Raw genomic sequence first — 26,333 nt, 5'->3', positions numbered from 1 at the left:
TCTGCATGGGGTACAGGAGGGTCAGGGACCCACACTAAACATCCAAATACCCAAGTTCAAATTTGTCTGTTTTTTGTATGGGCTGTACAGGCTCAACCTGTCCTTGCCCTAGCCTCCCAAGACCTATACCAGGGATAAAGCCCATATGAATCATTTGATGAGTGACTAAAGAGTGGGGACTAGCAAGAATAACTTTCATTGGCTTAGAATGTCTCATCCCCAAAGGTTGACAGGGAGATCAGGAACAACAAAGGGGGTAACAGTTGCTTTATTTCCTGTGTTATCTTTTGTGTCAGGCCAATTGAGCACCCTGGAGCTAACTAAGGGGTTTTTTGATTGCCCTATTCCTTTAAGGTCAGTTAGTGATGAGGTAAGGGGCCATTCTGATGGCCAATATTTTTGAGAAATAACTGTGGTGTCCGCACCAGTATCTAGGATCCCTTGGAATTTCTTTCCTTCAATAAATAAGGCAAGAATGGGTCTTTTGTGGGAGATAGGTTGGACCCAATACACATCAGAGGAACCTAAAGAGGCCGTGTTTCGTGGTGAATTTTGGGCGGCAGGAGTGTTTCCTGAATTGAGGGGAAGGAGTATTAATTGTGCAATTCTTGTTCCTGCAGGGATGGCCTCTATTCCCTTAATAGCTGTGGCCAGTTTTTTAATTTCTCCAGTGTAATCATTATCAATGTTGCCAGGGAAGACCTGAACACCTTGTAAGGTGGTAGAAGCTCTCCCAAGAATAAGAGCACACATATGAAGTGGAGGGAGACCTACAACCCCAGTGGGTATTATTTGGGGTCCTTGCATAAAGTCCAATATTGTATCGGTGGAGGCACAGAGGTCCAATTCTGCGCTGCCTGGGGTAGCGTGTTGGAGGGAGGTGATTGTGGAGAAGGACAGGGGGCCTGTATTGGGTTGGGAGTCTGAAAGGGAACAAACCTTATTGCCCCTGGGTTGTTCTGGGGGCAGTCAGGGCCAGGGGCTGGCTCCGAGAGGAGTTTCCCGAGAAGTTAGAGGGAATAGGCTGTCCAAGGGCATTGGTCTTGGATCTACACTCCTTGGCCCAGTGGTGACCTTTACCACATTTAGGGAAAAGGGTGAGCAGAGGTGGTTTAGCCCCTGTTTGAGGAGATATGGGTCCTTGACCCAGTCTCCCTGTTGGGCACTCTCATGTGAAATGGCCAGGTTGTTTGCAAGTAAAGCAAGTACATGGGCCAAGGTTGTGAAGGGCCTTGGTGAAGGCGGCGCCAATGGCGAGACCCATGGCATGGGCCGTTCCTACACTGGCACACAGTCTAATGAAGCCAGAAAGGTCCACTTTATCTTTATGGGGCCGAAGAACATCTTGACATATTGGTTTGGCATTTTCAAAGGCAAGATACTTTACAAAGTAGTTCTCGCTTTCACTTGGTCCAAGAAAGTGCTCCGCAGCTAGATTAAGCTGGGCAACAAAGTCACTGTAAGACTTGTCAGGACCCTGATGAATTATTGCTAGGGAGGAGGTGGCTGAGCCCTTTTGAGGGAGCCATCTCCCAGCATGCAAACCAGCAGTTTGAACCTGTGCTAGGAGCCGAGTAGGGAAGTGCGCCTGTTTAGGGTTAGAATCAAATGGCGCATTACCCACTAGTTTAATATAGGTCCAGGATTTAGAGGAAGCCTTGGTTGAATTTTTTTGGGCAGTTTCCCAGACAGTATTCCTTAAAGTCTGTGTTCCACAACAGGAAGTCACCCGCACTGAGGGTGGCTCGGGCCAAAAATTTTCAATCAGTAGGGGTGAGCCATTGTGTACTATGGTTCTCTAGCAAGGCCAGTGTATAAGGTGCAGTGTGGCCATACTGAGCACAAGCCTTTTTAAGTCTTTCAAGAAAATGGAGGATCAGCGTTTTATAAGAACCAAGGGCTCCACTCTGTCCAGAGGTGGGCTCCTCCTCATCCCCTGTTTCCTGGTCCTCCTCTTGTTCTCCCTCTGGTTCTACCTCTTGTTCCTCCCCTGATTCCTTTTCCTGACCTCCTTTTAGACCCTCTGCCTTAGTCTGTGCAAGCTGACCTGCTTGACTGTGAGTAACTGGAAAGGCAAGAACAGGCTGACCACGCGGCTTCTCCTTACGAGTATTAACGGGTTTTGGGCCAGTTTGTGATAACTCCGTGCCCAAGGCTAGTGAGCAAAGTTCGGCATCAAGGACTTTTAGTTCTTTTAAAAGTTGGATTTGTTCCTGCCTATGTTGGAGAGACTCATGTAAAGGGTTTAGATTAGGCAAGGGAAGCAGGGAAAAAATGTCTGGGGGGGGCAGTAGGTCCCTGAAGGGACAGAGCACGAAAGGCAGGGGGTGTATAAGAGGGAAGTGGATTTTTAAGAGGTGGTAGGTCTGGAGAATGGTATCGAGCCGCTGTCTCCTCCAGGGTAGCCTCCTCCTCTGGGGTCACGTCATCATAGGGATTTAAAACCGGATAAATCTTAGGGGTATTTTTAGGGGACTCTTTTGTTAAGGTGGGGTCTGGGAGGGTCCCAGGGTCTGGGAGGGTCCCGGGGTCCTGAGAAGGCTGAGTAGGGGGCATTTGAATACTAACCGAAGGGCATGCTGAGGGGGGGCGAGAGGTGGAATGCATTGCCTGCTCCCCAATTTTTACAAGTTTTAAAGTATCACTGTCAAAGGGTGAACTTTTTAAGAATCTCATTAATTAAATTCCAATAAGAAAAGGCAGTGACGGGCACCTTTTGAGGACCAAAAGTCTCATAATAATCTTTGAGGCAGTCTCCTACTCTGAGTCACCTTTTACCATCAATTGATCCCTCGAGGGGAAACCAAGGACACAAATCCTCTATGTATGAAAAGAATATATTAAGTCCTTTTTCTTAACAGGCACTCCCTGAGTCTTGAGGGCCTCCTTGAGACCTGACAGAAACAAATCATGTGATGAAACTGCTTGTCTCATGTTGTGTCACTCACCTTGCACCGGCCTCACTCTCCTCCTGGATCTGACTCCCAGTCGCGTTTACCGAGGCGATCCCAAATCCCGCTTGGCCAAGGCTTCCCTGGAGGGTGGTGTTAGCTTCTCAGACAAAGGCTCGAGTCAACCACGTTGGGCGCCAACTGTCCCAACCCGCGGGACATCAACACAGGATGGCGAACCTAAGAGAGAAGGAATAAGGGACAAGAGACACAGGGAGTGACAGCAAGACAGGAATTCTGATCAAGCTGCAAATTTTTATTGTTCTCACTGGTATTTATGCTGAGGGAATGAGGGGTATGATGAGACACAGGCTGGTTGGCTGTGTTTTCTCTTTTGGACTCCTGATAAGGTGCAAGTTCACGCCGGCGGGAAGGTGAAATCCTGGAAGAGAAGTGGGGGTGGGCCATAGGCAGAACTATCAGCTGGGATTGGGGAGGGGTGTGCTCCAGGAATCCATCAGCTGTCAGCTGCAGGGTGCCTGAGTCAACTGCAGGGTGTTTGCGTAGGGGAGGCAACCGCAAAATGTTCCCTGTCCTGCTGCTTATCATAAAGGTCAGAATGTTCTCAGAATGAGAACTTCCCCTTGGTCCCTGACACCTGGGAAGAACCTTACTTGAGCACCATGCACTACCTTTTAAATGTTTCATCATATGCAACTTGCCAGTATTATATTGAGAATATTTTCATCTGTATTCATCAGAAATATTTATCTGAAAATTTCTTTCCCTGATATGCTCTTTTGTTTTTGTTTTTGTTTTTTTCAGGATGTTACTAGCTTTATACAATTGCTTTGGAAATATTACCCCCTTCCTTTCTTCATGGAATAAATTGAGAAGTATTGCTCTTTTCTTCAAAGGTCTGGTAGAACTGAGTTAAAAATCCATCTGGGCTTTTCTTTCTTGGTAGGCTTTTGATGGCATCTTCAATTTCATTGCTTGAATTTTATCTGTTTAAATTTCTTAAGTCTTTCTGATTGAATTTGGGTATGTCTGTAGAAATTTTTGATGTTTTCAACATTTTATATTTTATTAAAGAATAAATTTTCAGAATAGTTTCTGAATATCATCTGTATGTCAGTATTGTCTATGGTGATATTTCATTTTTTGTGTGTGAATTTTAAGAATTTGAATTTTCTCTTTTTCTTGATTGGTTTGTCTAAGGTTTATCAATTTCATTTACTTTTTGAAAGAACCAACTTTCTGTTATGTTGCTAGTTAATTTTTTTATTTCAATTTTATTTCAGCTCTGATTTTAATTATTCCCTCTCTTCTTTCTCTGCTGGTGCCTTGTGATGAAATGTTAGGTTACTTATTAGGGACTTTCTATTCTTTAAATGAATGAGCTGAATGCAATGGACTCTCCTCTTAGCACTGCCTTCATATTGTCCCAGAGATTTTGATATGTTGTATTCTATTCTCATTTACCTGTGTTAGTTTTTTAAATTTCATCCTTGATTTCTTCTGCTACTTCAGTCATTCAATAGAGTATTGTTTAGTTTGCAGGTGTTAGAGAAGATTCTGTTTTGTATTTTTATTTTGATTTCTTTTTTTTTGGGGGGTGCTGGGAATCAAACCCAGGGCCTTGTGCTTAGAAGTCAAGCACTCTACCAACTGAACTATCTCCCCAGTCCCTTAATTTTGATTTCTAATTTGATTCTATTAGGATCTCATAAAATGAAAAGTTTTACCTCAATTTTGCATATTTGTTAAGAGTTGCTTTGCAGCATAGCATATAGTGTATTTTAGAGAAGGATCCATGTGCTGCTGTGAAATAGGTACCTTCAGTGTTTGATGAATGAAATATTCTATATATGCCTGTTAAGTTTATATTATTTATTCCATTTTTTAGTTCTCTACTTTCTTTCTTATGTTTTCCTTTGGAGAATCACTCCAGTGGTGAGAAAGGTGTCTTAAAGTTACCCAGTATTATTGTGTTGTGGTGTATTTGATTCTAGAAATTGAGAAAGCTTTGTTTGATGCATGTAGAGCCACCATTGTTTGGGGCATAAATATTTATGATTGTTATGACTTGTTGATATGTAATTCCCTGAAGCAGTATGAAATGTCCTCCTTCATCCCCTCTGATTAACTTTAGATTGATGTTCACTTTATCTGATATGAAGATAAAATCTCCTGCTTCTTTATGAGATCCACATGAGTTATATTTCTTTCCATTCTTTTACCTTCAGTCTGTGTATGTCTTTGCTGATAAGGTAAATGTCCTGGAGAACGTGTATTGTTTGGTTGTCTTTTGTAATCCACTCTACCAATATTTCTATTTTTATTGATGTGTTTAGGTCATTAACATTAATGTTGTTATTGAGATGATTTTTATTCACTGTCATTTTGATTTATTTCTGAATTTTAATTTGAATTAGTTTCTCCTTTGATGATTATTCTAGTGTAGTTCCTTCCTTTGCTGGTCTTCACTTTTATTTTCTTATTTCTTCATGAAATATTTTCTTGAATATGTTTTGTAGAGTAGGCTTTCTCTTTGGAATTCTTTTAACTTGTATTTTTCATGGAAGGTTTTTATTTCATCATCAGTTATGAAGCTTAATTTTGCTGGGTATAGATTTTTTTGGCTGGAATCCATATTCTTTCAGAGCTTGATATATAATGCTCCAAGATTCCTAGATCTGAGGGTCTGGGCTGAGAAATCAGCTGAGATACTGATTGTCCTCTAAATGTAACTTTTTGATTTTCTATGGCAATCTTTAAAAGTTTATCCTTAATCTGTATGTTGGGCATTTTCATAATAATATAACTCTGTGTGGGTGTGTTCTAATTGTTTTATATGTATTTGGAATTTTATAAGCCTCTTGCATCTGATTTTCCTTTTTATTCTTTAGGTTTGGGAAATTTTCTGATATTTCCTTTTAATTTTTTAAAAAATTTGTTGTAATTAGTTGTACATAACAGTAGAATGCTTTTATGCATATTGATAGATCATACATAAATGGAGTGTAATCTCTCATTTTTCTGATTATACATATTGTAGGATCACATCAGTCAATTCATTTATGTACATGAGGTAATAAAGTCTGTTTTACTATATCACTCTGATATTATTTCATTGAAAATACTGTGTATTCATTTGGTTTCTCTCTTTTAGTCTTCATCTAACTCAATAAATATTCAATTTGATCTTTCCAGGTTATCTCATATTTTTGGAGATGTCTATTTATGGACTCCTAGCATCTTTTCTCCATGGTCAACCTTAATTTCAAGATTATATATTTTGCCTTCATTATCTAAAATTCTGGCTTTTAAGTGGTCTAATCTGTTGGTCATGCTTTGAGTTGAATACTTAATTTGGCTCATTGATACCTTCTTTTCAAGTATTTCTGCTTGATTTTTGTTTAGAATCTATCTGTTTATTGAAATGATCTTTCATTTTCTGCATTTTTCCCTGATACCACTCCTTCAACATCATTTTCCTCACAGATTAATTTATATACATTCTAAACTCCTTTGTCATTTCTTCCTTTATGGTGGTGATGGATTCTGTTATTAAAGTGTCTTGATTTGTTTGGGGTGATTTGTTCCCTCACTTTATCATGTTGTTTTCATGTCTACTCATGTAAAAGTATGGATGTAAAATAGTAGTTTTTCTACTCTGTAGACTATAGTGTCCCTGAAGTTTTCCAGTACTTATAATTTAAGAGTAATAACAGCCAATGAAAACTATATACAGCATCAAACCCAGTAATTCCTGCTGTGACATCTACAATGTTGTCACAATAAATAGAAAATATACAATGAGTTCTTGTGAACAATAAAAACACCAACTTTACAAAATGACTTATAATTTTGAATGTTGGGCAGGGAAAGAACAGAAGTAATGTAGGATGTGATGATTTTGAGGGAGAGGGAGAGAAGATAGAAGCAAAAAGTTAAAGGAAGACTGAAAGAACCATAGAGATTGGCTATTAGCAAAAGAAAAGGGAGAAAGAGGTTCAAGAGTAACAGATGAGAGAAAACATATATAAAGTAAAGGTTTTAAAAATTAAAAATAATACAAAAATGAAAGAATAAAAATCAAGACTGAAATATATTAATCAAACTTCCTAGTCTCCAAAAAACTGATCTATGGAAAATAAGTAGTTTCAAATGAGCTGGAAATGAGAAAATAAAAACCCAAATATAAATATGTATAAATATCTATGAACCATTAAGGTCTCCATTAGGAAGAGAAAAGATATAAGAGGAAAGAAGACCTTGATGAAAAGTTAAAGAATTGCTTTCATTGGAGTTCAAAATATTCTCAGTTTCCCTACTTAGTAGTTAAGCGGGGTTTTCTGGATTGTGATGCTTGCTGTACCCTCATGGTGGAGTTTCAATTGTGAGAGAGAATCCTGTTAGTGGAAATGCTGGGTGCAGGGTTTGGGCACAGGTAGGGTCTAGGCTCTTTCACTGAATGCCAGTTGGCCTGGAGATTCTCAATAACTGCACCCCCAGAGCTCAGAAATTGACAGTCCCTCCTGGAAGTCGGCCACCCAGGATCTCCCCTTTGGCCCACTTGTTTGGTGTAGGAGCCAATTCTTTGTTCACTATATCACCTGCTGACTGCATATTTCATGGTGTTAAGCTCAGTGTCCAAACTCAGTCTCTCCCACACCCACCTTTTTAATTCCTGGTCAGATGTCTGTCTCCCAGTCAACCTTGCAATATTAGAGGAGAGGGGGAGTGGCAGGTGGAATTCCATGACCAGTTGTTCTCTGTGTAAACCTCATATTTTTAATTTTCTCTTTGCAACTTGGGTGCACTCTTTGTTATGCATTTTGCTTTTGCCCGGCCTGTATTTTGAACCAGACTCAGGTTTGTTAGAACGTGGTACCCATAGTTATCAGTCCCCAATGTGTGGCCTCAAAATTGTTCCTTCCTTAGTCCTCCATATGTCACACAAAGAAATGTGGTTGGTTTTCCACACAAGACTGCTGTGAAGTGAAACCTTACATTTAGTGAGATAGTGGCTTTGATCTGCAAACACTGTATACAGGCATGTCTCACTCCTCCTAAAAGTGTGGGTTTCCTTGATTCCCTTATCGCTCCACTGGACCCTGAGAGGGGCCACTCTGGTGTCTCCAGCTGCTGCAGCAGCTATGGCACTGGAGGTTTCTTCCTCATTTTATCTGCTTTGATAGTCCAGTATTAAGTTCCAGTAAAGCCCCACCCTTTTTTTGTTCTCCAACCTCACTGAGAAGCTGCCTGTCTTCTTTCTTGGTTTCACACCATGGAATAGCCAGGAAAGTGACCTGCTCTATCCCACCACCTTGAAACCTCCCAGGCATCCCTAGCCTTTTGAAGGCTCTCCACACTGCTCTCCCAAGTGACATGTCTGCAGTTCACCCACAATGCACAGGTGCTCCTTTCTCCCCACAACCTCACTGGGTTTTACTGATTTCTGTGTTCTTGATCATAACCATTCTGACCACAGTGAGATTGAATCATATGTAGAATTTCCTTGATTGCTACAGATGTTGAACATTTTTCCTATTTTTGTTGTCCAATTGTGTGTCTTCTTTGAGTAGTTTCTGCACAGTTGCTTGCTCTTCTATTGATTGGGTATTGTTTTGTTGGGTTTTAGTTCTTGTTTATTCTGGATATAAGTTCCCCATTGAAGGAATTAATAGGGAATTAATGTAATTAAAAGGAATGAAAGAAATTCCCTAGATTTTCTCTCATTCTGTAGGCTTTAATCATTTCCTTTGCAATGCATAAACTTTTCAGTTGGGTGTCATTCCAAATATTAATCCTTGGTTTTATTTTTTGCACTTTATAGGACTTCATAAGGAAGCTGATGCCAGCACTTTTATGTCAGAGTGTAGACACTGTGTTTTCATCTAGCAGCTGAAATTATCAGGTCTAATTTTTAATCTTTGATCCATTTCAACTTGAGGAATGTGCAGAGTGAAAGGCCAGGGCCTAATTTTGTTTTTCTATAAACACCTCTGTATTTGTCCCAGCACCATTTTTTACAGTGTGTCATTTCCCTAAGATACATTTTTGGCAACATTGTCAAATATCATATGACTAGAGGTTTGTGAATATTTTTGCTGCTATAGTTCTGTTGTATAATTTTAGATTAGATAATTTTATGTCTCCTGCTTCAATTATCTTGCTTAGTATTGTGTAGCTATTCTGGATTTCTTATTCTTCCAAGTAAATATAAGAGTTGATTTTTCCTCTGTCCAGAAGGTAATTTGTATTTTAATTTGGATTGTATTGGATCTGTATATTGCTTTTAGTGGTTTGGCCTTTCTGATGATATTGTTTCAGCCTGTTCAAGAACATGTGATGTCTTTCCATCTTTTCAGTTCTTAAATGTTCTTTTTCTTCAGTGTTCTATTATTTATGTTGCCTCCTTGGATAAATTAATTCCCAAGTATTTAATTTTTTGAGATTATTGTGAGTGAGATGTTTTTCTTGATTCCTTCCTTAGCTGAATCACTGTTGGGGTATAGGAAATCTACTGATTTATGGGTGTTGATTTTGTATCCTACTACTTTGCTAAATTCCTTTATAAGCTCTAAAATCTTCTGGTGAAGTCTTTTTTATCTTCTAGATATAGGTCATGCTTTCAGCAACAGAGAGTTTGACTTCTTCTATTTGCATTCTTTTTCTTTTCTTGCCTGGTCATTCTGATAAGTGTTTTGAGGCCTGTATTAAATATGAATGGTGAGTGTGCAGGCTTGTCTTGTTCCTGAATTTACTGGGCATCCTTTTAGGTTTTCATTTAGTTTATTGGCTTTGGGTTTGTCATAAATGGCCTTTAAAATGTTGAGGTAAGTAACTTTGATTCCTAGCTTCTCCAGTGTTTATAAAATGAATGGGTGGTAGTTTTTATCCAAGGTTTTTCTGCATTTATTGAGATGATTGCATGACTTTTCCCCATAATTCTGTTTAAGGAATGAATCACATTTATTGATTTGTGCATGTTGAACTAACTTTGCATACATGGAATGAAACCCACTTGTTCTTGGTGTGTCATCCTTTTGAATATGGTTCGCTAATATTTTAAGGATGCTTGCATCTGTATTTATCAGGGCTATTGCTCTGTAGTTTTTTTCCCTTGATATTTCTTTGTGTGTTTTGGTATCACCGTTACACCAGCTTCATAAAATATATTTGGGAAAGTTTCCTCCCTTTCAATTTCATGGAATAATTTGAGAAAGAATGCTGTTATTTCTTCTGTAAAGATTTGGTAGAACTCAACGGAGAATCCATTAGGTTGTGGGTTTTCATATTTTGGAAGATTTTAAGTAGTTATTGAAATGTATTAATTGGTATTGATCTGTTTAGATTTTACACATTTTTTCAATTTCAATTTGGTCAGGGTCATATGTGTGTAGAAATTTGCCAATGTTTTCTATATATTGCTGTTTAATCAAGAATAAATTTTCAACATAGATTCAGATAAACCTTTGGATTTCAGAAGGTTCTAGGGTGCAATCTCCTTTCCATCACTGATATTGTTGATTTTTTTCTCTCCTTCTTTTAGCTAGTTTGTCTAAGGAGTTTTCAACTTTATTTGTGTTTTTCAAAGAACCAACTCTTCATTACATTGATCGTGTGTATTGTTCAATTACTCTCAATTTCATTGATTTTTCTTTGATCTTAAATTTTTCCTGTCTTCTATTGGTTTTGGGATTTAATCTTTTTCCAAGGCTTTGAGGTGGAATATAGGCTTATTTATTAGGAATTGGTCAAATTTTTAAATGTAGGCAAACAGTGCCATAAGTTTTCCTCTTAGAACTGCTTTTATACAATGCCAGATACATTCTTTGCTCTCATTAATTTCTAAGAATTTCATAATTTCTATTCTCATTTCTTTTTTGGTCAGTTATTCAGTTAGGAGAACATTATTCAACCTCCCTGTATTTCTGTGGTTTACATTTTTTTCTTTATCATAGAATACATGTGATTACATCAGATTTTGATTTGCTAATATTTGATTTTTAGCATGAATATGATCTATTTTGGAAAAATTTCCAGTGTTGCTGAGAAGAAGGTAAATTCAGCAATTTGAGATTGGAATATTAGGTTGGTTATCAGTTAGGTCCACTTTATTAAAGTGTTGATTAGGCTTAAAGTATGTGTGATATTTTGATGACCTGTCTATGGTGACATGGGTGTGTTGAAATCAAGCAGTGTTTGGGGGTTGGGATTTAACTCATTTAACATAATATGTAGTATTATGTTATTATGTAGTATTTCTTTTCTGTAATTGTGTGTATTCACATTTGTGGCATAAATGTTTACTATTATTGTAACTTCCTGTTGTATTGTTCATGTTACTGGGATAAAGTGGCCTTCTTTGTCTCTTCTGATTAATTTCTGCTTGAAATTTATTTTACCAGAATTGAGAGATAGCTACTCCTGCCTGTTTTCTTTGACTATATGCCTGGAAAAAATATACATTTTGTCATTCTTTAACCTTCAGTCTGGGATTGTTTTTGCTATAAGCTGAGTCTCTTATTAGCATCATACAGTTTTATTCTGGTTTTTGACACATTCTACCAATCTGTGGCTTGTAATTGAGCAATTAAAACCATTAACATTTATTGTTAGTATATACATGTGCTTGTTGTTCCCTGTCATAATTTTTGTTATATTTTACCCTGGTTTGATTCTGATTTAATGGATTATTCTTCTGTTTAACTTCATCTGTTCATGCTCATTGGGAATTGATTTTAGTTCCTCTGTGTGTAGCATATCTTAGAGTATCCTTTGTGATGCTGACTTGATCTTCATGCATCCTTTTTGTTTATTCTCTTTTTTACTGTAAACATATTTCACTGTATTTAATCTACAGAAATTTTTGTCAATGGTTGCTCTTATTTCCCCCTCAAATGTTGAACTGTGTTTTGCTGTATATAGTAACATTGGCTGACAGTTGTTTACTTTTAGGACTTGAACTATCATGCCAGGGCTTCTTGATATTTGGGATCTTTACTGATAAATCAGAAGTGAGCCTTATTTATTTGACCTGATGTTTCACTCTTCTGGCTTTTAATTTTATTTCCTTTGCTCTATGTTAGGCATTTTGATTATGAAATTTCTCAGCAAGCATCTTTTCTTACTCTAAGCCCACTCTTTTGGGTCTGGTAAGTCTTTTTGTGGATGTCTATCTCATTTCTTCTGTGGAAAAAGCTTTCTGCAACTACCTCTTTGAAAATGATTTTAGGTCATTTTGGTATCTTTAGGCCAGTTGGTATCTTCATATTCTATTTTATTTCAGTGATTCCCAGGTTTGGTCTTTTAAATTGGTCCCTGAGTTCTTGCATGTTATGGTCATGGTCTACAATTTTTCCCTGTAGTACCTTCTGTGTCCTCAGAACATGTAGTCTATCTTCAAAGCCTGAAGTCCTGTCAAGGACTGAGTTTCTATTTTCTTTGCAATCTAATCTGTTAGTGATGCTTTCAAGTGAATTTTTAACTTGATTGATCATGCCTTTCTTTTCTTTGTGTGTGTGTGTGTATGTGTGTGTGTGTGTGTTTAAGTTTATTTTTATTGTAAACAAATGGGATACATGCTGTTTCTCTTTGTACATGAAATAACAGCATACCATTTGTGTAATCATACAATCACATAGGGTAATGAGATTTGATTCATTCTGTTATATTTTTCTTCCCCCAAAACCTCCCACCCCTCTTTTCCTCTATACAGTCACTCCTTCCTCCATTCTTGCCCCCCCTCACCCCCATTATGTGTCATCATCCACTTATCAGTGAGACCATTCTTCTTTTGGATTTTTGAGATTGGCTTATCTCACTTATCATGATTTTCTCCAATTTCATCCATTTGCCTACAAATGCCATAATTTTATTATTTTTTATACTGAGTAATATTCCATTGTATATATATATACCACATTTTCTTTATCCATTCATCAATTGAAGGACATCTAGGTTGGTTCCACAGTCTGGCTATTGTGAATTGAGCAGCTATGAACATTGATGTGGTTGTATCTCTGTAGTATGCTGGTTCTAATTCCTTTGGGTATAGGCCGAGGAGTGGGATAGCTGGGTCAAAAGGTGGATCCATTCCAAGTTTTCTAAAGAATCTCCACACTGCTTTCCAGAATGGCTGCACTAATTTGCAGCCCCACCAGCAATGTATGAGTGTACCTTTTTCCCCACATCCTCTCCAACACCTATTGTTGCTTGTATTCTTGATAATCACCATTCTATTTTGGATGAGATGGAATCTTAGGATAGTTTTGATTTGTATTTCTCTTATTACTAAGAATGGTGAACATTTTTTCAGATGTTTGTTGATTGCTTGAAGATCTTCTTTTGTGAAGTGTCTGTTCATATCCTTAGCCCATTTGTTGATTGGGTTATTTGTATTCTTTGTGTAGAGTTTTTTGAGTTCTTTATATATTCTGGAAATTTGTGCTCTATCTGAAGTATGAGTGGGAAAGATTTTCTCCCACTCTATAGGCTCTCTCTTCACATTGCTGATAGTTTCTTTTGATGAGAGAAAAATATTGAATTTGAATCTATCCCAATTATTGACTCTTGCTTTTATTTCTTGTGCTATGGGAATCATGTTAAGGAAGTCTGATCCTAAGAAAAAAAGTTGAAGATTTGGACCTACATTTTCTTCTATAAGATGCAGGGTCTCTGGACTTATTTCAAGGTCCTTGATCCATTGTGAGTTGAATTTTCTGCAGGGTGAGAGATAGGGGCTTAATTTCATTCTGTTGCATATGGATTTCCAGTTTTCCCAGCACCATTTGTTGAACAGGCTATCTTTTCTCCATTGCATATTTTGGCCCCTTTGTCTAGTATGAGAAAATGTATTTATTTGGGTTCGTATCCATGTCCTCTATTCTGTACCATTGATCTACCTGTCTATTTTCATGCCAATACTATGCCATTTTTGTTGCTCTTCCTTTGTAGAAAAGTTGAAGTTCTGATATTGCGATATCCCCTGTTTCATTTTTCCTGCTAAGGATTGTTTTAGCTATTCTGGGTTTCTTATTCTTCCAGATTAATTTTATAATTTCTTGCTCTATTTCTGTAAGGTACATCATTTAGATTTATATTGGAAATGCATTGAATCTGTATAGCACTTTTTGTAGTATGGCAATTTTGACAATATTAATTCTGCCTATCCAAGAATATGGGAGATCTTTCCATCTTCTAAGGTCTTCCTCAATTTCTCTCTTCAATGTTTTGTAGTTTTCATTGTAGAGATCTTTTACCTCTTTCGTTAGATTGATTCCGAAGTATTTCAATTTTTTTTAGGCTATTTCAAATGGAGTTTTTTTCCTAATTTCCCTTTCAGCTGTTTTGTCATTTGCATATATAAATGCTTTAGATTGATGCATTTTTTTTATAGCCGTTATTTTGCTGAATTAATTGATGAGGTCTAGAAGTTTTCAGGAGGAGGTTTTTGGATCCTCTAAATATAGAATCATGTCATCAGCAAATAGTGACAGCTTAAGTTCCTCTTTTCCTATTCATGTCCCTTTAATTTCTTTAGTCTGCCTAATTGCTCTGGCTAGAGTTTCAAGGACAATGTTGAATAGAACTGGTGAAAGAGGACATCCCTGCCTTGTTCCCATTTTTAAAGGGAATGGTTTCAGTTTTTTTCCAGTAAGAATGAAGTTGACCATGGGCTTAGCCTAAATAGCCTTTACAATATTCAGGTGTGTTCCTACTATCTCTATTTTTTCTAGTGTTTTGAGCATGAAGGGGTGCTGTATTTTGTCAAACACTTTTTCTGCATCAATTGAAATAACCTTATGATTCTTATCCTTAAGTCTATTGACATGATGGTTTACATTTATTGATTTATGGATGTTAAATCATCCTTGCATTCCAGGGATGAACCCCACTTGATCATGGTGCACAATTTTCTTAATATGTTTTTGGGTACAATTTGCCAATATTTTGTTAAGGATCTTTGCATCTATATTCATCAAGGATATTGGTCTAAAATTTTCTTTCCTTGATGTGTCTTTTCCTGGTTTGGGTATGAGGGTGATATTAGCTTCATAGAATGAGTTTGGTAGGGTGCCCTCCTTTTCTATTTCCTGGAATACTTTGAGAAGTATTGGAATGAGTTCTTCTTTGAAGGTCTTGTAGAACTCGGCTGAGAATCTGTCTGGTCCTGGGCTGTTCTTGGATGGTAGGTTTTTAATTGCTTCTTCTATTTCATTGCTTGATATTGATCTGTTTAAATTGTGCATGTCCTTCTGGTTCAGTTTGGGAGGAGCATATGTCTCTAGAAATTTGTCAATGTCTCAGTAGTTTCTATTTTGTTGGAATACAGATTTTCAAAGTAGCTTCTCATTATGTTCTGTATCTCAGTGGTGTGGTGTCTGTCATGATATTTCCTGTTTCATCATAAATTTTATTAATTTGAGTTTTCTCTCTCCTTTTTAGTGTTGCTAAGGTTTGTCTATTTTGTTTACTTTCGGAAAGAACCAACTTTTTGTTTTGTCAATTTTTTGAATTGTTTCTTTTGTTTCAATTTCATTGATTTCAGCTCTGATTTTAATTATTTCCTCTCTTCTAATACTTTTGCTGTTATTTTGTTCTTTTTTCCTAGGGCTTTGAGCTGTAAAGATAGGTCATTTAGTTGTTGACTTTTCATTCTTTTCTGGAATGCGCTTCGTGCAATGAATTCTCCTCTTAGTACCGCTTTCATAGTGTCCCAGAGATTTTAATATGTTGTATCGTCATTCTCATTGATCTCTAAGAATTTTTTTACCTCCTCCTTGACGTTTTCTGGTATCCATGTTTCATTCAATAGCATATTATTTAGTCTCCATTTGTTGGAGTAATGTCTGTTTTTTATTTTGTCATTGATTTCTACTTTCAGCTCATTATGATCTGATAGAACACCAGGCAGTAACTCTTTTTATTTTTGCATTTCCTAAGGGCTGCTTTGTGGCATAACATATGGTCTATTTTCAAGAAGGTCCCATGTGCTGCTAAGAAGAAAGTGAAACTTCTTGTTGATGGATGGAATATTCTATATATGTCTATTAAGTCTAGGTTATTGATTGCATTATTGAGTTCTATGGTTTCTTTGGTTGGTTTTTGTTTGGAAGATCTATCTAGTGGTGAGAGCGTTGTGATAAAATCACCCTGAATTATTGTGTTGTGGCTATGTGATTTCTGAAATTGAGAAGGATTTGTTTGACGTACAGGGATGCACAATTGTTTGGGGCATAAATATTTACTATCATCATGTCTTCCTGTTTTATGTTTCCCTTAAGCAGTATGAAATGTCCTTCTTTATCCCTTTTGACTAACTTTGGCTTGAAGTCCATTTTATTTGATATAAGGATGGAAACCCCTGCTTTTTTCCTGAGTCCATGTGTGTGGTAGGTTTTTTCCCATCCTTTCACCTTCAGTGTGTGGATGTCTTTTTCTATGAGTTGAGTGTCTTGCAGGCAGCATATTGTTGGGTCTTTCTTTTTCATCCATTCTGCCAGTCTATGTCTTTTGATTGATGAGTTTATGCCATTAATATTTGGGATTATTATTGAGATATAATTTGTTTTCCCAGTCATTTGGCTTATTTTTGGTTTTTAAGTTGGCTTGGTTTCTCCTTTGAGTGGTTTTACTCTAAGGTAGTTTCTCCCTTTGGTGATCTACATTGTTGTTTTTCATTTCCTCCTCATGGAATATTTTTTTGAGAACATTCTGTAGCTCAGGCTTCCTATTAGTAAATTCTTTTAACTTTTGTTTATCATGGAAGATATTATTTTATCTTCAAATCTGAAGGTTAGTTTTGCTGGGTATAGGATTATTGGTTGGCAACCATGTTGTTTCAGAGCTTGAAATACATTGTTCCAGGCCCTTCTAGCTTTTAGAGTCTGGGTTGAGATGTCTGCTGCTATCTGTATTGGTCTCCCCCTGTATGTAATCTGATGAATTTCTCTCACAGCCTTCAAATTCTTACCTTTATTTTGAATGTTAGGCATTTTCATTTTAATGTGTTTTGGTGTGGATCTGTTGTGATTTTGTGCATTTGGTGTTTGGTAATCTTCTTATATTTGATTTTTCATTTCATTCTTCAGGTTTGGGAAATTTTCTGATATTATTTCATTGAATAGGTTTTCATTACTTTGGTTTGTATCTCTGTGCCTTCCTCAATCCCAATAATTCTTAAATTTGGTCTTTTCATAATGTCCCATAGTCCTTGGAGATTCCGTTCATTATTTCTTACCATCTTCTTTGTTTGGGCAACTTTATTTTCAAAATTAAATATTTTGTCTGCATTGTCTGAGGTTCTGTCTTCCAAGTGGTCTAGTCTTTTGGTGATGCTTTCCATTGAGTTTTTTACTTGGTTTATTGTTTCCTTCACTTTAAGGATGTCCATTTTTTTTTTTTTGAGAATCTCTATCTCTTTGTTGAAATGATCTTTTGCTTACTTTAGTTGCTCTTCAGCTTATAGGTATTATCATTTATTGCCTGCATTTGCTCTTATCTCACCCTTTGCTTCTCGAATCATCTCAATCATGTATAATCTGAAGTCCTTTTCTGACATTTCTTCTAACATACTGTCATTGGATTCTATTAATATAGAATCCAAATTTGTTTGGGTCATTTTCTTCCTTTTTTTTTTATGTTGTTCATGTATCATCCCCTCTAGCAGTGCAGATCTGGGGTATTGCAGATTTCCCCCTATAGGCTTATAGTGGCCCTAATTCTTTCCAAAACCCTTTCTTTAATGTGAGATCAATATTAGCAGTGCCCAATTCAGACACTATGCAATCATAGACCTAATAGCCCCTATGAGGATAATAACAAAATTGTCATAATAAACAGAATGAGTTTAAATATTATCTTCAGTAAAACAAACAGATTTGCAGTAAGGTCTGCAGTTTCTAATGCAGGATGAAGCGTATGAAGAGGGATGTAGAATGTGGCTGTTAATGGGATAAGAAAAGAATATACAGAAATTCTAGATAATAGAAAGTTTGAGAGTGTAATCAAAAGAAATTGGATGTTAGTATGCAAAAAAGGGAGAAAGATACTCTGAGGGAATAGGTGAACAAATGGAAAAGAGAGCAAGAAAAGTAAAGAAAATAAAAACAATTTTTTTAATAAGGAGAAAGAAGAAAATCTAAAGTATAACAGTCTTATAATAATGAAACCTCCCAGTTGTCAGTAGCCTGATGCATGAGAGGTACCTGACAATGAGCTTCAAGCTTCCAGCAGGCATCTCAGGGTGGGTTTTTTCCAACCTAAATATTGAAGCTATGGCTTCCATGATTATCCAAGATGGTCACTCTGGCTTCAAAATGTGTTGGCAAATGGGGAGCTGCAGCTCAGAGTGTGGCCATGGTCAGCAGGAGGTCCTGGAGGTGGGATGCAGTTGGTCAGGCAGGGGTCCTGGAGGTCTGGTGTGTTTGGTGTGGTTGTGGGATCCTGGAGGCCAGGGTATAATCAGTCGTTCTGGGGTCCTAGTGATAGGACGCAGTCAGTTGGTCTGTGGGTCCTGGCAGCAGGGAGCAGTCAGTCGATGTGAGGGCCCCAGAGTCAGGGAGTGATCTCTTGGACTGAGGGATCCTGGAGATGGGGCTCAGTCAGTCCAGCCCAGGGTCCTAGGGGGCCTGGCTGTTGTCTCAAAATGGCAGCAACCCCGTGTAATCAAAACTGCAAGTACTGTAACAATGAGCCTCCAGGAAACAGCAGGCAGCTGGTGCTCCACTGGCAGTCAGCAATCAGTTTGCTGACTGTTGTCGTAGGATTGGGAGGTGAACCTCGTGCTTTGGATGATGGATAGGAGTAAGGCAGGCGATGGACAGGCGAGAGGCAGGCAAATGGCAGATGATAGGTGCCTGAGAGTGAGCAATCCTCACTCAAAAAATGTGACGATATGCTGGCAGACTGCAGGTGATCACAGCAGACAAATGGGGTAAACAGCAGGGGATTGATAACTGGCAAAAAATGCCGTACCAAGAAACAGATATCTTCTGCTTGAAACTGGAGATACAGAGCGACCCATGCCTTTCACTTCTAAGAGTTGTGTTTGGTTTCTTTTCAGTATTTTTATTTCTTTATTAAAGTGGTTTTCATCTCCTGTAATTTCTCTTTCATTCCTCCCTTATACTTTCTTCTAGTTCTTTGATCATTTTGATAATAATGTTTATTAAACACTCTTACCCTGGGGTTCAGCCCACATTGTCAGTGGGATCTTTGTTGGGAGATTGTGAATTTGGGAGGATTATGTTTGTCTGTTTTCTCATATTTTCAGAAGTCTTGGTCTCATGTACCAATTATGGTGTATTCCTCTTCTTCTTTTTCCACCTGTCCTTTTATGTGTATTTATTTATTTGTTGTGGGAATCTCTGTTTTTAATATGAGTAGATGCCAAGGAGTTGACCCCAAATTTCCTCTTTTTTTCCTCCTTGAATTATTTTTAATGGTTTGGGTGTCTTTTATTCTTCCTTTTTTTGAGTTGAAGTAATATCAGGGAAGGTTTATTTCAGCAGCAGATTCTCTCCACTCTCCAGTGAGCAGCTGGCACTTGTTCAGGCAGTCAAGGCTGTTGGTGAATTCAACCAAGGCCTCCTCTGTCTGTGGTTGAGTGGTTGTATCTGTTGTTTCATACAGCTATTTGCACAGATTCTCTAGCTGGGCCAAGTTCTGCACATGATTCGCCATTTTGCTCCATTCATGCTCCTTTTCTTCTCCTCTTCCCCCCGAGCACAAACATCAGCCAGGACCACTGCCTCCACCATGATCACCGCTGCACCTGTGTGCTGGGGGTCTGTTGCCTTACGCTCATGGCATAACGATGCTTGGCTGCGCAGGCCCTGGTGGGCTGGCAGTGGTTGTAAAAGGTGCAGCAAGGCTATGACAACATAAAGGCATGAGCAATGTCAGTGACCCAGAGATAAAGGGTGGTAGCTAGGCATCGTTTTTGATGTCAGATTTCTCTGTACCAAGACAATCCAAGGTACAGGTTGTAATGTGGACTTCTCTGCTCACACTTGTCAATCCACAAATCTGTGCAAATTTGCTCCAGCAGTCACTGGTGGTGGGCTATGGTGACTGTCTTTTTCTTGTTTTCATACTCAAATTTCTGAGTCTACAAGGTTCTTTGAGTGTTCAGTATTTAATTTTGGTTAAATCTCTCCTCCATGCACCTAGACTGAGAAGTTGCATACCCATGGTTTTGGTCTTATACCACAGCATAGCTTGGAATGCAACTTCCTCTGCTCTGCTGTCTTCCAAGTCTCAGAAATTAGCATTTTGAAAACATTTTCTGCATGTGTACTATAAAAGTCATATTCCCACTGGAACATTTTAAGCCTAGTTAGGTTATACATTTATAGAAATGGAAATATTATGCCCATTTCAGGCAACACCTTCTCTTTCTTCTAATCTTTGTCCATTAAAAATGAAAATAACTTAGTGTCTTTCATTGTGCAAACAATAGTTCATCATTATTGATCAGTATTAAGCTCATTGATATGCAAAATTTCTGAACTACGTTTTGCCTAAATTTATAAATTACACTAAGTAGCAACTAAAATGGCATCAAAGTTAAAAAATTCTGAAAAGTAGATGTGTATTAGAGTCCTAAAATTGCATTAAGACTGAGAACATATTTCATAGCCTTACTGTTATTTGATCTTAATAGTTACACATCGGAGTTGAATATGTAATGTATAGATAGTCATTGTTGTACATAGTAGTGTTAGGTTTATCCCAACAAAATTACACATTCATGAAATTTGATTTCAGTTCATGATTCAATCCCTTTCCTGCCCCTTTTCCCTCTATCCCTCCTCCCTCCATTGTTCTCATTCCTCTGCTCTGATGGACATCCTTTCCCTTGTATATTTACTTAGTTTTTATTGGTTCTTTTTACTTGTACACAACAGTGAAATTTTATGTGGTATAATTATGCATGCACATACCATCATTTTTGAAGAGTTCATTCTCCATTGCCTTTTCTCTCTCATCCTTTCAGTTGGCCTCTCAATATTCTTCTACACCATGATCTTTCCTATATCTCCTCATAATTATATCTTTTTCTCCTCCTTTCCTTTATTTTACTCTAGTGTCTACTTATGAAAAAGTACATTTGAACTTTGAGCTTCTCAGTTTGACTTTTTTCACTTAACATGATGTTCTCAATAGCCACCAATTCACTTGCATTTAACATAGTTTAATTTTTCTATATGGTAAGTAGAATGACATAGTGTGTATATATACATCAAGTTCTTAATCCTTTCATCCATTGATAGGTATCTGAAATGATATTATAGTGCAATTCTTTTGATTTGGACTACTATAAACATTGAAGGAGTTCTATCACTGTACTATGGTGATTTTTGTTATTTTACAAAAATAAATAGGAGTGGGATATTGTGTTTCCATCTCTAGTTTACTGATGAATCTTCAAACTGCTTTCCTGAGTGATTGTACTATTCTACAGTGCTTCCAACAATGCATGTTTTCTTTCTCCCCACAGTCTTGCCAACATTTATCATTGTTTGTATTCTTGATCATTACCATTCCAACTGGAGTGATATTAAATCTTATTGTAGCATTTCTCTGATTGCTATAGGGGTTGAACATTTTTGTATGGTTGTTGTCCATTTGTGATTCTTCTTTTGAAAAATTTATCCTCAGTATTTTTACCCATTTATTTGTTAGGTTATTTTTGGAGTGTATGAAGTTTTCTGAGTTATGTATGCTGGATATTTATCCACTATCAGTGGAGTAACTAGAAAAGACTTTCACCCATTCTCTGGGGAGAATATATTTTTGTGTTCAACTTTCTAACATTTAAGGTAAATACCTTCCATCTAATAATAACAGAAAACACAAGAACAAATTAAGTAAAAGCAAGAGTCTACTTAGTCTTAACTTTTCAATTCAGAGCCTAATTTATTTGAACCATTTGGAGCATGAGTGCCTGATACTGATATCTGGGATTCTGACACCATAAATGGAAGAGAATCAAGAGGACTTGAGTTACATGGAGGAAGCTTCCATGTTATTGTAAAGCCTAACCTGCAAATTTAGTTCTTCCCAATTTAAAGATTTGCTATGAAAAATAAATGTCAAATAACTGTAAGAAATGGCAAAGATGTGCCCATAATACAGGATACATAATGCAAAGTTTTATAGAATTTCTCTAAAAGTGAACCAAGGTAACTTTCTGATAAGGTGTGGTATTTCTGGAAAAGTAGATTCTTTGGAATATAGATTGATACACCCTCATATAGAGTTGAAAATTTGGTTTGTTATTTAAATAAAATACTTAAATCCTAATGTTTTAGGTAATAGGACTATTAAGAAAAAAGATGCATTTTGTTTTCTCAAGAAAATGACTAGAGTTTTTGTGGCAACTGTAGGCAGAGGAGCAGCATTGCAAAGAGAAGCGTCAGCACATATGGAAGTGCATTGGGATGAGAAGGAAGAAATAACCCTCAATTTATATTATTTATTATATTCTTATGTTCAGACAACATTTTGTAAGAGTTTTAGTTCAGTTGTGGAATTTTGAAAATTTACAGTTTTTGTTGTTTTCCAGAATGGTCACACACCAGTTTTACTTGCCATAAAGTATAAAAAAGCTGATGGTAGATACTTTAATTCAGAGGAAAGCAAATATACATGCTGTTGACCTGAAGGGAAGGTACAGTATTTTATTCTTTTACAAAACATAGTGGTAACAATCACTCAAGCAAAAATGATTAGATCAATAGGAAGAATAATATTAATATAATTATTTAGAATAGAGTGATATATATAAACAGAAACCACATTAGGGTAGAAAATCAATTATTCAAAATGAGCAATATAAATAAGTGTAAATATGATTCAAAAGTATTGGCAGATGTTTGTTATTTGGTTTGTGTTCACATGATATATTGATAGCTAAAGAGTTTTCCTATTAGGTTCTTATGTATGGATATTTCCTTTACATTTTAATACAGTATAAAATTTTAGAATTTTCTGTTGTATTTTTAACTTCTACTTATGGTATATTCTTTTTGAAAAGGTGTATTGAGCATAAATAAGCATTTAAAATTATCTTGACAGTTGGTTGACTTTTATAAATTGCTTTCCTTTTAGAATATTGATGTTATATTAATCCTAAGTGATTTTTAATTTCTATTTCCAGAAGATGTCAATTTTTAACATCGTTTGATACTTTGATTTTAATTGGAAGGGGCAGGGAGAAGAAAATAGTTTTAAGGGGATAAATGTTTTCTTTAATAAAGATAAGATACAGACAGTTGGTAAAGAGAGAAAAAGATAAGCCTTAGATTCTTGCACAACTAGATTTCTTTCCTACCTTTTGTAGTCCATCACCTTGAAGATAATACTTATGACTAAATATAAATATATTTCTGGATCACTATTATTTTTATTATTATTATTAGCCTTGAAACAGTCTCTTTTGTTTGATCTTTAGTTGACTGTGAATTACAATACATTATGTAACACTATCTTTACCATTCTCTGATAAATGACTTCATCATAGTTACTGTTGATTGAAGGAGATTAAGTTTGTAACTTCTCCCTCATTGGGAAAAGAGATTTTTTTTTTCCTATTAGACTTTGAGATATTTTGCAAAACTGAACATTTGCTCTCCCAAGATGTTTATGTCTCTTAGCATCTGTAAAGTAATATGTCAAATTGGAAAAATATTATAAATTAGCTGTTCAATTAACTCTATTAAAATTCTTAAGGTTGAAGTTAGCTTTCTTATTATAGAACAGCCTTCATGTTTTCTATGGAGCACAAATCAGAACACATAGCTGAGCTGCTTCTCCAGAATGGTGTTGATGTCTCTGCTACAGATAACTTTGGACAGATGGCATTAGCTTATGCTGCTGCTAGTGGTTATAGTTGGTAAGTATTTACATTAAAATATTAATGAACCTTGATTGGAGGCTCAAAATAATAACAGCTGTTGCATTTTACACATCAGGTGAGATTTCATGCTATGGCTATGTATGAATTAATAGTGCATTAGAGTACTTCATCAGTCTGCAGTCCTTCAAGAGTCTAGGTGAGAAATGGTGATAAGTGTGAGTTTTCTCCAAGGTTCCTTTCTTCCCTCTCCTCTCCTTTTCTTTCTTAATCTCCTTATAGATGCTAGTGAATTGCTGTACCACAGAAATGCATCACTAGCCAGTATCTTAGAGTTTTAGAGATTTTATTGTCATGGTAACCAGACTTATCTCTGTCATTTGAAGTATAATTCCTGACCTTGGGGTATAAACTGTGTCACACTTTGACTTTCCTAATTAGGTATTTGGCTCTTGAAATGCCCAGTTGAGCAGAAAATCATTTTACTCTCCCCTGAAAATTAGCTTTTCCACCATCCTTTAATTTCTTGAGGACCTAAGGATTTTCTTAAAGTCTAAGGAGAGGGGAGAGGATGTTTAAAATGCTTTTATTTCTGTCAGTTCTGTTGCAGCTGTGTTGCTCTGCAGTCTGGTGATGATTACCTTATTACAAAATACCCTTATTGATTCCAGTCCCTGAGTTTTCATGGTAATACACACTTAGACTTAAAAGTTACAACATTATTTTTTTTTCAGTACTGGGGATCGAACTCAGGGCCTTGTGATTGCAAGGCAAGCACTCTACCAGCTGCTGCTTTCTCCCCAGCCCACAACATTATTTTAAGTTAGGGTTCAACCATTATTTTTAGAAGAGACCCTTAATCTTAAGAGAAATTAATTGTGCAAGAAGAAAGAGCTATTGTTTATAGGGACATGACATTTTCTGAATTCAAGCTATTATCATGTAATATACTTACTTTATTGCCCTCAGTGCATGATCATTACATCTTATTTTCTATTTTCTTAATATAATCTTATGGTTGCAGTGACATATGTGTGTGTTCACCCCAGCTATTTGGGAGACTGAAGCATGAGAATTGCTTGAGCTCCAGAATTCCAGAGCAGTGCAGGCATCATTGTTAAATCCCATCTCAAAAACAAAAGAAAATAGAACAATTTACAAATAAATGTCAAGTTAACAAAATGTCTGGGATTACAGATTTGAAATTCATATTATAAAGTCTGATATTATATCTAATGTTGTCTAAAACATTTTTATGTATTGAATATGGTTTTTGTTTCTCATATCAATATTAAAATTCTAACTTTATTAATTTTTCATACATAGTCATAGGGAATTAATCCTTCAATACATGAAAGCAGACCCAAAAAATTCTGAAAACATCCACCCTGGTAAGATTTCTGAAAGTGTACTTTTCTTGGTGATAATGGCTTATATCAAAAAGTAAGAGTATATCTGGGTGCAGTGTCAGCAGTCCTGTAATCTTGGGAGCTCAGGAGGCTGAGGCAAGAGGATTGCAAGTTTAAAGCTTCAGCAACTTATTGAAGCCGTAAACAACTCAGCAAGACACTGCCTCAAAAATTAAAAAAGGACTGGGATATATTTCAGTGGTTCAGATCCCCTGGGTTCAATTAATGCTGTGAAAAAAAAATAAACAGGAATAAGAATATTCTGATGGCAAAGGAGCAGTTAAATATATATATACATATATACATATAAATATTTATATACAAAACAGGTATATATATATATATATATATATATATTTAACATTTACATTTGTATTGGTCTTAATTACTTTCTTAATAGTCTAGAATTCATGGTTATTTAAGCAACTAATTATAGGAAATTTATAATTTGAAGTGATATTTTCTAAAGAAATTTTATATTAATTTAATTTTGGTCCCTGAAATCTTACATTTTTTATAAATAAGAAAAGTATTTTGAAATTATTATGTTGTGTTTCCTCTATCTGGAGCTGTTGTGTGTCATAACAACATAAGAATATTCTCTGATAATTGTTCCTACTGCAATCAGTCCAGAAAGACTATGCTATCTGTTTGACACTTTCTTTATGTTCCTGAATCTGCTAATAATAATGTTTTCTGTCCATCTTGCAACTTTCAGTTAAAATTACATTCATGGGACCAACTGTTTACTTTTAGGTATCAAATTTTGAATAAATCCTATGTGTCTTCCTTGCATTTGAAAAGTACAAAGTGTGGGACATAGGAATTCTTAATTCATTAATTGCCTATCAGAGATATAATTATTATCTATTATAGAAAAGTCTCCATATAGGGGCCCAGAAGAATACTCTGTAACAAAGAATCACAGTCATACACATTTAATGTTTTATATTTTCTATTATTGATTAAATAAATATTTTACTCTCTTCTTTAATAGTGGATGAAAATTCTACAGATGACCATTTAAACAGGTAGAATTTTATGTATTTTAAAAGATAGTATGCTAACTGATTAGAGAATGAAGATAAAAGAAATAAGGAATTTTTTTTTTTGTGTTCCATTCTGGTATAGACAATTGTTCCTAACACTTGTTTA

Source organism: Sciurus carolinensis, unplaced genomic scaffold, assembly GCF_902686445.1.
Source record: "Sciurus carolinensis unplaced genomic scaffold, mSciCar1.2, whole genome shotgun sequence".
Lineage (NCBI taxonomy): Eukaryota > Metazoa > Chordata > Mammalia > Rodentia > Sciuridae > Sciurus > Sciurus carolinensis.
The sequence above is the reverse complement of the archived record's forward strand: the minus strand, read 5'-3'. Positions refer to the sequence as shown.